The 16,557-nt window shown below is 36.6% G+C and overlaps 2 long non-coding RNA genes across 2 annotated transcripts in view; one reads left to right on the top strand and one right to left on the bottom strand.

The window, feature by feature from the left end:
- The window catches only part of LOC134648860 (uncharacterized), a 362,135-nt gene that overhangs the window by 93,679 nt on the left and 251,899 nt on the right, over positions 1 to 16,557 (bottom strand). The gene's annotated exons all lie outside the window — the stretch shown is intronic.
- LOC134648859 (uncharacterized) overlaps positions 14,809 to 16,557 on the top strand; it is a 55,112-nt gene continuing 53,363 nt past the window's right edge. Inside the window, exon 1 of the long non-coding RNA XR_010096929.1 lies at positions 14,809 to 14,886. This is a non-coding gene — a long non-coding RNA (uncharacterized LOC134648859). The remainder of the gene's footprint in view (positions 14,887 to 16,557) is intronic.

Below are 16,557 nucleotides of genomic sequence, written 5' to 3' on the forward strand. Positions count from 1 at the left end.
ACGTTTTAAGAAATGGTAAATATTTTGGTGAGTTGATAAGTCTCGGAATAACGCCAAGGCCGTAGCCATTGCTACGTAGATGTTGATACATGCTGTCATATAGGTCACACGTGTGCAAATACATCGGATATTTTTTCTATTAATTTGGTACCTAAACAATACGCATGCGACCTATTACGTACTAAAATTATTCTAGCTTTAGGTACATCTTTGTTGCAATTTAATAATCCTCCAAACGACGGAATTTCTTACCAAATTAAACAAATTTATATGCAGGGTCAGTTATCTCTGCATGCACCTTAGGTACTTTACTTGATTTGCTTGCTTGAGCCTCTGGTGATAGTACTGCCCACGGCAAAGCATGACTGTCTATAACCTCATCATCATCATCTCAGCCGAAAGACGTCCACTGCTGGACAAAGGCCTCACTGGGCCTATAACCTATTTTATTAGTAGTTATTTACAAGAGTAACTCACCCAAGAGTATATGAGTTATAAATACATTTTTATGCTTGTATGTAAGTACGTGTAGGTAAGGTAGGGTATATTTAGGACTGGCTTCTCGTTATAAACTTTCGGAAGGGGTCTCTAGCGTTGTTCAAACTCTTCCTTCGAACGATTGTTGCCGTTTCAAAAACACGAGTTCACTAACGTAACTTGATTAGTTTTCGGCGCTCCTGTCTGACTGTGCCTTTTAGTTGAAAAGTTGACGAGTACCTACCCACGAATAACTTTTTATGTCTCGTACCTACTCGTAGGTAAGTATGTTAAGTATGTTCGTGTAAGGGCATCATAGACACAATCATTATGTTATTGCTAATGTATTTATTGAGGCTGGCACCACATACTGAGCTTCGCCTTTGAACAATTAGGGACATATTGCGATCAATTTTAATAAAGGATGACTCATGCTAGCCCGGGCCGGGTCCGGGCCGGAGCTTCCGGCGCTTCTTTTTCTATAGAAAGCACCACGTGATCACCGATCAGTCGTCATAAAACCGGCCAAGTGCGAGTCAGACTCGCGCACGTAGGGTTCCGCACCATCAACAAAAAATAGAGCAAAACAAGCAAAAAAACGGTCACCCATCCAAGTACTGACCCCGCCCGACGTTGCTTAACTTCGGTCAAAAATCACGTTTGTTGTATGGGAGCCCCACTTAAATCTTTATTTTATACTGTTTTTAGTATTTGTTGTTACAGCGGCAACAGAAATACATCATCTGTGAAAATTTCAACTGTCTAGCTATCACGGTTCGTGAGATACAGCCTGGTGACAGACGGACGGACGGACGGACGGACAGCGGAGTCTTAGTAATAGGGTCCCGTCTTTACCCTTTGGGTACGGAACCCTAAAAAATTGACATGTCGGACGCCTCGGCCCGGGCACGGCCCGGTCTAGCGTGAATCATCCTTAAATGTGCCAATTAAACTGCTAAATTTGTGTTTAAATTATATCTGCTGAAGGAGTTATAAAGAGCTATATCAGACTGTTTAGACGACAACGGTTTCACTCACTTGAATTTTTAGTCGCTATTGGCGAAATGTTTCGGGCCCTTTGGGGACCGTCTAAGGGGTGGGAGCTATATCAGAGGCATATAATTATAGTGATTTTCAAGTGGAACATTTATATTAAGCTGCATTTTTAATGAAATAAAGGCGTTGTTATGTTACAAGATACTTGGTGTAAATGAATAGTAGGAGAAAGAATTTTTCTATATTTGTTATTTGTGTTTTTTTTTATTAAACATCTAACCTGTTTTTCAATAAAAAGGCTTGAAGTTTAAATAAGTCTTAAGCTTTTAGCCTTTTACTTGAAAGTCATTCTTAATTTTTTAAATTAAATAATTACCTACATATGCAATACCTATGTATTAATTTACAATTATATCATTGGGTTATTATTATTTCTTTTAATATTAACATGATGTAATAAGTTAAAAAAAAACAACGGGTTGCACTCCGGGAATGCCGACACAAGTGAAAACTCAATGACTAGTCCAAAATGTCTGCAGCACTATGTATAATTGACCCATCCTCCTTTCTATTGAAAAGTTCCGAAATTACTGGCCAGTGAGCTTAAATTTGTAGCGTTAATTGTTTAAAATTCGAATAGAAATTGTAAAGTTACCTTGCAGACCTCGCATCTAAATATATTTGGTCATGATATTTTGAGTTTTATTCACCAGTACTAGAGTTCACTTTTATTAGCGATTTCATCAAGATGTAGCTTTATTGAATTATATTTGAGTGATACAAAGTTAGAATGTAACTGTGAGATCCTCGTATTTCAGCCCGTACAAGATTAGAACCTTTTTCATGTAATGTCATTGAGTTTTTCTTTATTGATTTAAATGCCATCTAAATGAGTGGCCATCTAAATCTTACAGTCACGTGATCGCCTTACGGTCACGTGATCGCCTTACGGTCACGTGATCGCCTCGCTGTCTCGAGTTTATCATTTTTTCTCACCTCAAAAAGTGCCCAGCGCCGCTAAAGAAGTTTTCACTTCAAACATACCGAATAAAACTTTTTCAACTTTTGTCGATCGATGATTTTGTTGCTAAGCTTTTGTCGTTTTAATTATGTAATAAATTTCATTTTACAATTAAGCTCCTACATGTTTATATTTTTCAATAGATCGTATCCCAGATAACAATTACGAAAATGTATCTCCCAAAAGATCAAAGCGATTTCAGGTACTCAAATACCTATCCTAGCCGGAAGGTGGGTTCTTCGTCCCATTGCAAAGAAAAGTTTTCTATAAAATTTGCAGCAGACACTCATGTCGCTAACAATAGTGACTAGTGTCACCGGCTGTTTTGTGTAATAATTAACATTATATCTATGAATGACTATTGTATTGAATTGTTGTTTTGAAAAGACTAAAATAGAATGCTTTTGCTTTGATTAATATAAAATGAGGAGTGTCTTTTCAAAAGGGTTTATTTTTTCTGGGATTCTATTTCTAAATTGGACCTTAAGTTTTCTTGAGCAAGGTTCTCTCTAGAAGTACCGCTAAGAAAAAAATAAACCCTTTTGAAAAGACACTCCTCAAATATAATTAAGAACCTACATCCCCTTGTAGATGCGCTAAGGCCCATAAACATTAAACATTTTATTCAACATTAGTTTCAATTTATTTTTGACAATTTGTTAGATTAAAAAAATACTTAAAGTTTTGTTATAGTGTCAACATTTATGCAACTCAGTGAAAGTAAGATACCTAGGTATTGCAGTCGGTAGGCTAGGTAGAGATAAATGAAATAGTGTAAAAGAAGATTAAAAGACATATATTTCCCAAAACCGTCACAAATATAAATTTGCAATATCCATTAATTGCAAATTTATATGATACTGTAAAGATAATAAATCTTAAACTTGTTTTATTTAATAGCCTGAAGGAGCGTCCCAGGGCTAGGCAAAGGTCTCTCCTCTTTAACACTTGATTTTGATGATACAATTGGCTTTCAACACTTCTACTCGTAACATTGGTAATGAATGTCAAACAGAGCAATTCAATAAGTACGGTTTTCAGTACCTTTCCAGCTACGTTTCTAATATACAAATTGATTTGGTAACAATCAATTCCACATTCAAATTGCCTAATCCCCTGCATAATAGCTGTCATTTCGCCTCCATTTCATTGTATTGCATTGAATTGGAATGTTTTTTTTGTGTTTTTTATTCATGTTTATTTTGGAAACAGGTTAATTACCTACGTTCAGAGTACTTTTATTGATTATCATAGTTTAGTTCCTTACAACTTGGAAGTGTTAAATATACTGTGTGTGCTTTTAGCCCTTGCTACACGGTCGCCGACAAGCCCCTCAGACCGCGTGGCCTTGGTCTGGACGGACCGTGTAGACAGTTGTTTCCAACAAAATTTGACCAAAACTGACCAAGGTCAGACCAAGGACAGACGGTTAGAAGGCTTGTCGGCGACCGTGTAGCAAGGGCTTTAAACTTTAATGTTATTTAGAGCTAAAGATTTCCATGCCGAGCGCTCTCAAGGTGCCAAACACATAATTATACTCAGGTAGGTAAGTACAGTTTTGCTCGTCGATTGCATTATTGACTACAGAACTGAAAATACTACGATATTCCTAATTTTAATAATAATTCCTGCCTAGCATAGTATGAAAATAAGTCATCTTAATATGAATAATATGAAACTGAAACTCGACAGCTAGGAATTTACTTTTTTGCAAATATCTTGCAAAGTCTAATTTCGTAGAAGCTCTGGTAGAATAATATTGTACCTATAAGTATTTGTATGAATATACATATTATTCACATATTCAGCTTAATAGGTACCTACTGTTAGGTAGGAATACAAGGTACAATGATTCGTTAAGTTTGGTTGGTTTTAGTAATGTTACATTTTATTACCTAATACTAAAATCATTCTTATCAAATCATTTCTTAAAATAAATCCGTTCAACAAAATCGTCCGTTTTTAAAACCAAAAACTATTAAAAAAATTGTGTCTTCTCTTAAAGTCGGAAAAGGTATACCTAATAGGTAAGACAGGCTCTCAAGGGTCCATTAAACAATCCTTACTTTGGATTTACAGCCGGCTGTTAACGCGGGCAGGGCAAATTTAAAACAGCACTGCATAGCGACTATTAGAACCCAAACGCATTTTCTGGAGTTCATACGACTTCATGTAAGATAGGTACACGAAAAGGTTGCTTACCATATAATTACATTGAATACCTATTCGTAGTACAGTGTTTTGAAAGGTATCCAATGAACTGAAAGAATACTTCATATAAGTACGAGATTAGCAGGCTAATTCTGATTTTAAAATTTGTGTTCTGAAACTGCCACACTTGTTTTGAACTGGCTTTGATCTGTCAGCTGTCAAAAGTTAAATGACAATTTTGACAGCTAAAAAATCAAACCCATAAAAGTTTCAGAACACAACATTTAAAATCAGAATCGTTCTTTAGGCTAATTATTTGGAACATAGCTATGTAAGTTGTTGTTATTATTTATTAATCATTACGTACATTTTATGTTTTTAACGTAGTTTCGCGCCTGTATCAGGTGAGGTTTCAATACAATTGTATAACGTCTACATCAACTTCCCGAGAAATGTGTAGCGAACCTTTTTCGGTTGGCTTACCTCCGCCTGCGAAAGCAGGCCGCTAAGTCAATGATATACCTAGGTGTCAATTTAATTGTCTAATATAAGATATTCTTGTTTTGTCAGAATAAATATTAATACGTTTTAGCTATATGAGATTAATTATTTATTTAATCCTAAATAGGAGTCCCACAACTGGTGACCCCGACGTGATAAATTTATCGAATATTGTGTGCTATATATAAAATATTGCTAGCAAATTATACAGAATGCCAGATGTAGGAAGTAACTGCGAGTCGGCGGTGTGTCGCGTTAGCGTGAAAATTCCACCGTTTTGGCCAGACAACGCGACGTTATGGTTTTCACAAATAGAAGGCCAATTTGAGGTTGCAGGAATCACTGCAGATTCCACCAAGTATTACCATGTCATATCAGTTGGAGGCCAAATATGCCACCGAAGTCCAAGACATAATCGTAAGTCCGCCGACCGACAACAAGTATGCAACTTTGAAGCGAGAGCTTATTGCCCGTACATCGGCATCGCGTAGTGAAAAAATCAAACAGATTATGACTGCGGAGGAACTCGGGGACAGAAAGCCAAGCCAGTTTCTGCGCCACCTGCGTAACCTCGCCGGCTCCGGGTATCCAGACGAATTTTTACGCACAGTATGGTCAAACCGACTACCTTCTTTGTTGCAAAGCCTGATTGCCATGCAAGATGATAATGTGTCTTTAGATAAATTAGCTCAAATGGCAGATAAGGCTTACGAAACTAACAAATTGACGCCTCAAGCGTCAGTCGCGTCAACATCTTCTGTTCCGCCTTCGGCTGTAGACGAGTTAAGCCAGAAAATTGAAGCCTTGACTACGAGAATCGAGGCGATGTCAACATCTACGCGACGCCGCGACTCTAGACCGAGAACATGGTCCCGTCCCCGTCCTACTCAACGCAACCAGTCTAGAAATCGATTCCGTGCAGACAACGACAGGCAGTATTGCTGGTATCACTTCACCTTCGGTAACAGAGCAGATAAGTGCATCCCACCATGTAGTTATCCAAAAAACTAAATGACCAGTCGCTCCATGCGACTGGTAAACTTTGTGACGAAAACGGTGAGTGTCATTCAATGTCTATCCGTTTGTTTGTCACAGATGCTACAACTAAACTTCAATTTTTGATCGACACTGGTTCAGATTTGTGTGTTTTTCCAGTGAGTTTTTTGCGTGGACAAAAACGTTGTCGAACGGACTACGAACTTTTTGCCGCGAATAATACAGTTATCGCAACTTATGGTTATTTGAGTTTGTCACTTGATTTTGGTTTACGACGTATATATGTTTGGCGTTTCGTGGTTGCGGACGTAAGCAAACCAATTATAGGAGTTGATTTTTTATCCTTTTACGATTTGTTGGTAGACATACGAAACTCGCGCTTAATAGACAATACAACTTCGCTTGCATCAGCCGGGGTTGCTGCTCCTGTTTCTTGTCCGGAAATTAAAGTAATCTCGGGTAAATCTGCCTATCATAAACTGTTGGCGGAGTACCCTGATATATTGCGGCCCATTGGTAGCCCTCAAGAACGTATTTGTAAACATAACACGCAGCATTATATCAGGACAACTCCCGGCCCTCCGGTATTTGCGCGACCTAGACGACTAGCACCGGACCGTTTAAAAATTGCGCGGCAGGAATTTGAAGATATGGAGCGTACGGGTATCGCGCGGCGGTCTGAGAGCGCGTGGTCATCGCCTCTTCACTTGGTACCTAAGAAAGACAAAGGTTCGCTACAAATGTACTTCCCGAGAATACAGAGTGATAACAAAAACCAAGCTAGCTAATGAGCGTCGGCGGCGTTTAGTAAGCGCTATGGAAAAAGGCGTCGCTGCAGGAACAGAAATACAGTTGACTAAACACCGACGCTCGGGAGAGACGCTAGTGTGGGGTGGCCTTTAGACGTTCGTGGTCGAAACCTGATTAAAGTCTATTTTTTTATTCGGTAGACTGAAATGACAGTTCATAGTATGAACATAAAATGTCATTCCATACTATGAAATGTCATTTTAGTCTACCGAATAAAAAAATAGACTTTAGGAACCATGTACATATAAAGGTAGGTATATTAGTGTGTATTAACGGTTCAGGTATGTTTTTTAATTTTTTTTACATAAAACAATAACAAAGGACCTGGCGCAACTAAAGGTTATTCGGTGTTAATTGGTACTAATTAAATATATGTAGATGTAGAAGCAAATTGATTAAAACCATTATCGTTTCCAACCCAATATCGTGCGATAATGACTTCATTTAGTTTTTCGCAATAAATGTCGCCCGACTTTCATTTATTGTAGCCTGTGGACCAATAGGACTAAAATAACTGTTTTGATTAGATAAGCGCATTAATGTTAATCCTTATATCGATTAGGCTTGTGTCGGTCTGCTCGTAATCGGTCTTTAGGTCCTTTTAGTTCAGTGGAATTGGAGAGCGCTTGACTGAGTGAAACAGAAAACGGTCGGAACGAAACGGTTCACAATGTCTCTAGCACAAGTGCAAACGAGATGAAAGAATCACGTGACACGCCAAATTTCGAAAAGTTTGAAGGAAAATCAAATATTTTTCTATATATTTTTAATTTTTTTAAATGTGTTAACGTGTTTTAATATTTAATATCGACCTAATCATATTATACAAACTGAATTATATTTAGTTACCAAAGATTGGGACAAAATCAAGTGTAAAACCGATTCCTATTCATTCCCGGCTCTCAACAAGTTCAACGACCGAACTGAACTAAAGGAACTAAAAGAGCGAACTAGTTCGTTCGACCGATTGACCGAAAGCGGAGCGCTCTCTGTAGTGAACGAGCAGGCACAAGCCTAATATCAATGATATAAGGTAGGCTAAATTTGTTATTGAACGGTTAAAATAGAAAACTAATTTTGGTCAAGAACGTTCCGGAAACGGGCATCTTCCCTGTGACAATATAAAACTTAACTATTTTGGGTATATTTTAATGAAGCTTTAATCATAAATCAGTACAGTAACTCATAAACATAAAAATTATGACATTTATACAATTACGCCGTATTTAAAGATAAAGATAAGATAAGATAAAAGATAGTTTATTCAAGTAGGCATAATTATAATGCGCTTATGAACGTCAAATAAAGCTAGGTAGATCGGCCAACCCTACACCTCTGCCCCGAGAAGATTTAACTCCCCCCTCAATTGGATGAGGGTATCCCAATATGGGACCGGCAACAAACTCGGCGGGACACATCTTTAAAAAAAAAATTACATCTTATAATTAACATGCATTACGAGAAAATAAGTAAAAAAAAAACAATTTACATTACTATAGAATTCATGCAATTATACACATAAGGTGTAATAGAAATTTGATTTTAAAAAAATATACATATGTACATGGAATCATACAAATAGTCTTTCAGAAAACATATCAAATTCTTACAAAACGGAAAAGAAAATAAAGTTATTAAAATAAATGGGAAAACATATATAAATCTGATTGATTGTTATGAATTACCAACATAACATATTTGATCAGGGGCGTAAATTTGGCGCCCCGGGCCAATACGTTTCGCCGCCCCAGAAGTCAAGGAAGAAAAACAAAATGCAATCCGCTAGGGGCGGCATATGCCGCCCCATGCCGCCCCTGAGGGTTGGCGCCCCGGGCCATGGCCCGGATGGCCCTAGGGTAAATACGCCCCTGTATTTGATGTGCTTTCTTAACTGAGCTGTGTCACCTATAACTCTATACATAATACAATGTTTTTAATTGCTTTTAGTTTTTATTTGTTTCTGGTTTGGGCCATGCATGTTTGTCTGTCAAGTAGTCCTCGACTCTGTAATAAGCTTTCAACATCAATGACTTTTTTAAGTAATTCTTAAGAGCTGGAAAGGGTAATCTTAAAGCATCCTCAGGTAACTTGTTATAAAAATGAATGCATTGCCCAACGAATGACTTTTGTACTTTTGTATTTGTTATATTAAAAGCGTGCCAGAGCCTAGTTTAAATAGCTTGGTAGCCTATTACGTATTCTTATTATATGTATAATAAGATTAGCCAGGTAAAGTAAAATAGAATAGTTAATCGAAGCACCATTCAGAGAGCCCAGCCGTAGTCTCACATGGTGTTGGTTGGGACCCTTTATAATGATTAGGTACTGCTTAGTTATTTATCTTGAAAAATCTTCCGACTATCTCATCGTAGACTTAGATAATAGGTACCTAACTACCTATCTAAAGTGTATTATATTAAAATACCAAGAAACTAATTGCTTCTTTGATACTCTCTCGAGGCGTTCTTCGATTAACTAAAACAATTTACCCTCTAAATATAACAGTATTCATTTGTTTCTTACAAATAATTGTAATTATTTTATTCATATAACAATTATAACTGTTCGTAATTAATTAATTATATACCAACGATGGTAATGAAATGAATTTATATCCGGAATAAAAAACATTTATCATGTTTATAATACAAAACCAAAATAAAACCTGAAAATTTTTATAGTATAAAAACAAACGAAAATAAAACAATAAAAAATATTTTAAAAAGATCAAGAAAGAGTCGGGTCCAAATGGTAAGGATTCAAAAATAAAATAAGAAAGCGTTTTTACATTTTTAATATCACGACAACGGGCTCGCAAGTCGCACAAATGATTTTATCGGAAGTTTTGAACAAAACATATAAATATTTGAAATATTACCGTTGCTTTGAAGAGATCAAAGATGATGATTTCAATCCTTAAGTATGCCTTTGGCATGGGGCCTAATACCCAAACCCTTTTGTATACTAAGTGCCCCAACTTAAGTAAGTACCCACTTCGCTTTACTAGCTGTATAGAAAAATTGATACTTGGGTTCGGGAACTGACTACAATGAGTGGTATATCCTCTAGCCGCCCATACGTCAAACCTTGCCAATGAAAATGAAATTTTATTGTGTCAACACAAAGTTCAAATTAGAATGGAACAGGAGACCTTTTTATAGGTCTCTGGGCAGCTAGAGGTTAAATGTGCCCAACAGCGGAACGTATAGGTATATGCTGGTGATTGATTATATTTATCATGTATCAATAAAAAACTTTATTGCGATTTTTTCGGCAGTGTCATTATATTATACATATAATGATACCTCAATAGTTAAGAAATGTTATTCTTTCATATTTTTCTACTCCAGCACTTAAATGTGTCAGTTAAATGACTGACAGTGATATCTAAAGCAATGTCATTTGAATGCTTTGTCTATAGGCTCAGCAGTCATCTTATGAGTATAATACAACTGCTTTATTTTTTTTAAAGATACAAGTTCCGATCATCTTGATTGAAAGAGGTATGTTTTCATTTACAATAATAACTCTTTTTTTTTTAAATAATAACTCTTTTTTTTAATAATAACTCTTTTTTTTTTTTTTTTTTTTGCTGCAGCTGTCATAGAAAAAGTAATGTATGCAACAGCTCATAATTGGTTCTTAAAATTCTCGGGTCTTTTTTTACAAAACTCGACTACGTCTCGTTTTGTAACTTCGACCCTTGAATTTTAAGAACCCTTATTATATCACTGTTGCATAAACTACTATTATAAAACTGTTTGTAGGTACGTTATTATTAAATGATAAAATATTTTCAATTGTAAAATATTTTAACTAGTACCATCATTATAGCCAACTTTACCTTGTTGAGTTGTTGCTGTTGAGTTGTTGAGTTGGGTATATTTCGGAGGGCCAAAAATTGTTGAAAAATGAATGCAAGTAGAAAAAAATTGAGAATCCTTAGACAAATATTTCCGGGTTTTAGTTATAAAGCATGAAGCATAGATTATGTCTATTGAGGTTTAATTTAAAAAGGCCTAAAGACACTAAAGTTATGGCGGTGGGCAATGTAATCCGGTAATTTACAGACCTATGGATGCCAACATTGCCCACCAGCAAAAACGGCTTAGGGTTGTCACTTTTGACAAATTTACCCAACTTCGCAAGTAAAAGAAGGTTATGTTTGTACACTACAGTAACTTTATAAATATATACTGTATTTAATTGGTCTTATTATTCTTTATTTAGATGTTTTATCTCTTTAACGCGTGAAATATACAGCAAAACTCATGTTTTTGGCCATTAAACTATTGTGACAGATTTTTTTCTAAAGTGCCAACCCTAGCCTTTGTAAAATGCTTAGGTGAGTCTTGTATGGAAATGGCCAAAAACGGGTAGGCAACATTGCCCACCCGATTTATTTAAAAGTTATTACATTTAAGTTATTAACAGAGAATGGTAGGGTTGCCCAAAACCTTTAAGTGATCCTTAGACATCATCATCATACGAGCTGTATTTGAACCCAAATTGACAAGGGCAATGTTGTCCCAAATTCCGGATATCTTTGCCCGCCCTCTAAAACGCCAAAAAAGTGGGTAAAAACACGATTTAAAAATTATTTCTTCAATGAAACTGATGCGTTTGATCACTATGGATGTGCTGAGCAAAAAAAAGTCATATGATGTCATATATTTTTTTGGAGAATTTCGTGTTTTTTCGAAAAAAGCGGGCAAAGTTGGCTACAATGACGGTACACACCATTATCACAAAATATAACTTTAGTAGTTGCTCATATATCAGCAAGTATAATAGTAATATACTTACTTATGAGAACGTGAATTTTATTGTGTAATAGAAACTAATTTCAATCCTTTATTGCCAATGCATAAACATGCATATGGTCTTGCATGCTTGTCATCGCTCTTTGTAAACACTTTGCGTAAGTTTAATTTGAATATTATAGGACATAGCATCTACAATAATTCTTATTTCAACTAGAAATAAGAATTATTGTAGATACACAGCGCCATCAAACAAATCTAAAATCTGGAATCACTGTACTAGTGATCCAGTGGTCGTGGGTTCAAGTCCCACCCAAGACAGTGAATTTTTCCACTTTTAATTGATTTCGAAGCTTAATACCATCGTTCGTGTGTATCAGGATGGCGGGTGTACATCAACAAATGGAGCTGCGGTATACGTCAGGAGTTAGTGCTAGCAATGTGCCAAATGTGCGCCAAAATTGGAGCAATGTGCTCTTTAAACTCCAGAGATATTTAAGAAATAGATGACGCCCGCCATCCTGACGTCAGGTTGGCGGGTGCATTTCCAGATCCAGCCAACGGCTGCCTACTCAAGGGTGAAAGTACTGCCTAAGGTTAGTGCTCGCAATGTGCTTCCACATGTATGAAGCACAATCAAATTCAGAGAGCGGTTAAAGAGAAATATGGAATTGAATAAAAATATATATCAACGCCTGCTCATTTTAAATAGCAATATTACATCTTCATTGCAGGCAGTTCATCAGGCGCACACAAAACATGCAGGCGCTTTACACAAAAAGTTTTTTATTTTATTTTTCCAATAGACGTGTTACTTATTGAACTTGTGAGAAACACGCAAAAAACTCGTTTAGGTACCGTAAAAACGAACACTCGGTAAAATATTTATATTACTCTACGACCAACTATTACGTACACACTACACACATTAAGTGTTACTATTGCTTGAAGCTACAACATTTTCTACAAATGCGTCTACGTTAACCCATTCCAAGCCAGCGACTCTGCGTATGTGGGTATTAGTCGAGTGTGCTCAGAGCATAAAAAGGTCAATAGCGCTGGCGGTACATACACCGCGAAAATCAGTAAAATCCTGCAAATGGTGTTAAAGGTATGAAAATCGGTACGATTGAGCTTTAGGACATTTGAAACAATTTGACCCGAAGCACCAACAAATAAAAAAAAACGAGAGGAGTTATGACGTCATCTTTTTTTGTATGGAATTTAAAAAAAAATTGTTCAGAAACCTTTCGTGTGTGGTATTAACCCTAAACTTGGCAGGATTTTTTTTACTCGAATTTAGTGTTTTTATCCTAAAAAAAGGGATATTAAGGGTTGGTATAAAGGGTACAAAAAAAATCTTATTCTTTTAGTTTTTTATTTATACAACGTATCTTTGCACTCTGCCAAGTATGCACAAATTAACATTTAATGAGGTATGTATCCTAGGAGAGACGTCGTAGTCAGATCGTATAATCCGCCGTATTACATTACGGCTAGCCGTTTTACAAAACAGGGGCGTTTTGAAATGCGGCGGTTCGACGATTAGCCGGATTGTCATTGCGATACGTTCTTTAATAAGGCGGCCTACGTTTAGCCGCATCGTATCTACTATTTAGATTGTAGAGTGACCAGTTCTTTCGGTCGCCTACGTAACCGGAGTTTGACAATGTTTGCAATTTAATTTATTTTTACCATGGTCCCACCGCACTACATGGGCATCTGAAACTACCTAACGAACCTAACCTACTTACCTACCTACGCTTTTTTCCCCAAAGTGTAATGTTTTCACGGACGTCTCACTAAATCAATAGGTAGGTAGGTTAGGTTCGTTAGGTAGCTTCAGATGCCCGAAGGGCAAACCGCTCAGAAATAGGAGCCCCGCGAAGCGGGGCTCCGTCTAGTTAAGTTGCGAAAGAAATGTTTTTTGAAAAGAAACAGTCCGACGAACTCCAGATTTGATGGACACCCCAGCGTTTTTCATAGTTTGTTGTTGTTATGTCAGGCAATTGTTGTTGTTATCTGATTTGGCGATGGTGGTGGTGGCATGCTGGTCATGGCTAGCAGTGGTCGCTGGGCTGAGGTTGATATCTGGTGTTTCATGATCGCTGTTTGATAACAGGTGTAGGTGCTCTAGAGAAGATGGTAAAGATGAAGGCAACTGCTGCTGTTTATTTCTGATCTGACCCAGGGGTGAGGAACAAGAGCAACCAGATTGCGAGCTCTATTTTGTTGATGTAGCCTTATCTGTAATATTTGTGGCACTTGAGTAATATAGTTAAATACTTTTAATAAATAGAATATCGTAATTTGTCCTAAAACCCTAATAATTTCTTAGTAAGACAGTAAATATTCTGCAACCTCAACCTGGCAGTGTTCCTTTAAAGATACATTTAAAAAAGCATGTTGTTAGTAGAGAAGCTGGCGGTGTGCATTTGTAGATACATACAATAAAACGAGTTCATGCTATCTATAACAATAATGCAATGACTAATAAAAATACGTAATTGTATAGAATATATATTCCGTTTTTATGTAACAATCATAAATAGACCGAAATCTAAAAGGAAAACACTAAAAAGTACCACTTTTCCCATACGATGCGTAGACGCAGCTTTGCGGCCTGCCATTTTGCGTGCTACACTCAAAATCAGTGATGCACGCGACATAAAACAATTTTTTACCAATTAAGTATATTATTAAGTCGAAAAATATGCGTCAAAAAATAGTATGAAGCTGTTAACTTTTTGCGTAGATTTTTAAAAAGTGTATCGTGCATAAGAATGCACAGTGTCAAGTTTAGGGTACGAAAGGGCTTTCTGAGCCAATTCTAAAAATATATCACATCATTACATTTCAGTAATTTTTATTTAATTATAATAAAAATAATTTTCAAAACATACCACGTTTGGGCTTCTCCAGATACAATACCGTTCAATATTTTTTGTAAAATATACCTCAAATTATAGCTAATAGCTAAGATATATTTTTAGAATTGGCTCAGAAAGCCCTTTCGTTTAATACCACACACGATAGGTTTCTAAAAATTTTTTTTAAATTCCATACAAAAAAAAGATGACTTCATAACTTCTCTCGTTTTTAGGGTTCCGTAGCCAAATGGCAAAAAACGGAACCCTTATAGATTCGTCATGTCTGTCTGTCTGTCTGTCCGTCTGTCCGTCTGTCCGTCTGTCTGTCCGTCCGTATGTCACAGCCACTTTTCTCCGAAACTATAAGAACTATACTGTTGAAACTTGGTAAGTAGATGTATTCTGTGAACCGCATTAAGATTTTCACACAAAAATAGAAAAAAAACAATAAATTTTTGGGGTTCCCCATACTTCGAACTGAAACTCAAAATTTTTTTTTTCATCAAACCCATACGTGTGGGGTATCTATGGATAGGTCTTCAAAAATGATATTGAGGTTTCTAATATCATTTTTTTCTAAACTGAATAGTTTGCGCGAGAGACACTTCCAAAGTGGTAAAATGTGTGTCCCCCCCCCTGTAACTTCTAAAATAAGAGAATGATAAAACTAAAAAAAATATATGATGTACATTACCATGTAAACTTCCACCGAAAATTGGTTTGAACGAGATCTAGTAAGTAGTTTTTTTTTTATACGTCATAAATCGCCTAAATACGGAACCCTTCATGGGCGAGTCCGACTCGCACTTGGCCGCTTTTTGTTTTTATTAGTTGTTGCTTCGGGTCAAATTGTTTCAAATGTCCTAAAGATCAATCGTACCGTTTTTCATACCTTTAACACCATTTGCAGCGTTTTTTGGTGAACCGCCAGCGCTACAACTACGGCGTTGCGTGAACAAGAGATTTCCTTTGGCAGGATTGGTCCTTAGGACCCAAGGATGGATTTAAAAAGTGGAGCCACCTTGATTTTTGGTGTAAAATTTTAGGGGGAGGGGGGGGCTCAAAATGTATCTAGTTATCTATATTATTTAAGCTACTAGGTTTGGTATCGTTTTCTATAAATCGGGGATGCGGAATTCATTTATGATATCATATTTCTACCATTCCGTAGTAAAAACACATAAAATATGAAGAATTTTTATTTAAATTCCTCTTGACGTTTAAACCGCTGAACCAATTTACTTAGTTGAAATTTGGTATAGACATGACTTGAGTCCCAGGGAAGAACAAAGATACTTTTAATCTCAAAAATAATCCCTTAAGGGTGTGAAAAGGGAGGTGGAAATTTGTATGGGGATTCAATAACCGCTGAACCGATTTAGATAAAATTTGGTATAGAGATAGTTTGAGTCTCGTGGAAAAGAATAGGATAGTTTTTATCCCGAAAAAATCCCTTAAAATGAAAGGTAAGGTGTAGGGTGGTATGGGGAATCAATAAACGCTGAACCGATTTGGATGAAATATATGTCTACAACTTTGATTTAGTTGAAAATTATACTAAACTTGACTTAGAACCTAAACTTATTAACCTCAGACGTCGCAGACGCTTAAAACCCCCCCACCCTCCACCTGCATCAAAAATCTGGGTGGCTCCTCTTAAATCCATCCTTGGGTCCTAAGGACCAATCCTGCCAAAGGAAATCTCTTGTTCACGCAACGCCGTAGTTGACCTTTTTATGCTCTGAGCACACTTGACTAATACCTACATACGCAGAGTCGCTGGCCTTGAATGGGTTAACGTAGACACATTTGTAGAAAATGTTGTAGCTTCAAGCAATAGTAATACTTAATGTGTGTAATAGTTGGTCGTAGAGTAATATAAATATTTTACCGAGTGTTCGTTTTCACGGTACCAAAACGAGTTTTTTGCGTGTTTCTCGCAAGTTCAATAAGTAACAAGTCTATTAAAAAT

Source organism: Cydia amplana, chromosome 6, assembly GCF_948474715.1.
Source record: "Cydia amplana chromosome 6, ilCydAmpl1.1, whole genome shotgun sequence".
NCBI lineage: Eukaryota > Metazoa > Arthropoda > Insecta > Lepidoptera > Tortricidae > Cydia > Cydia amplana.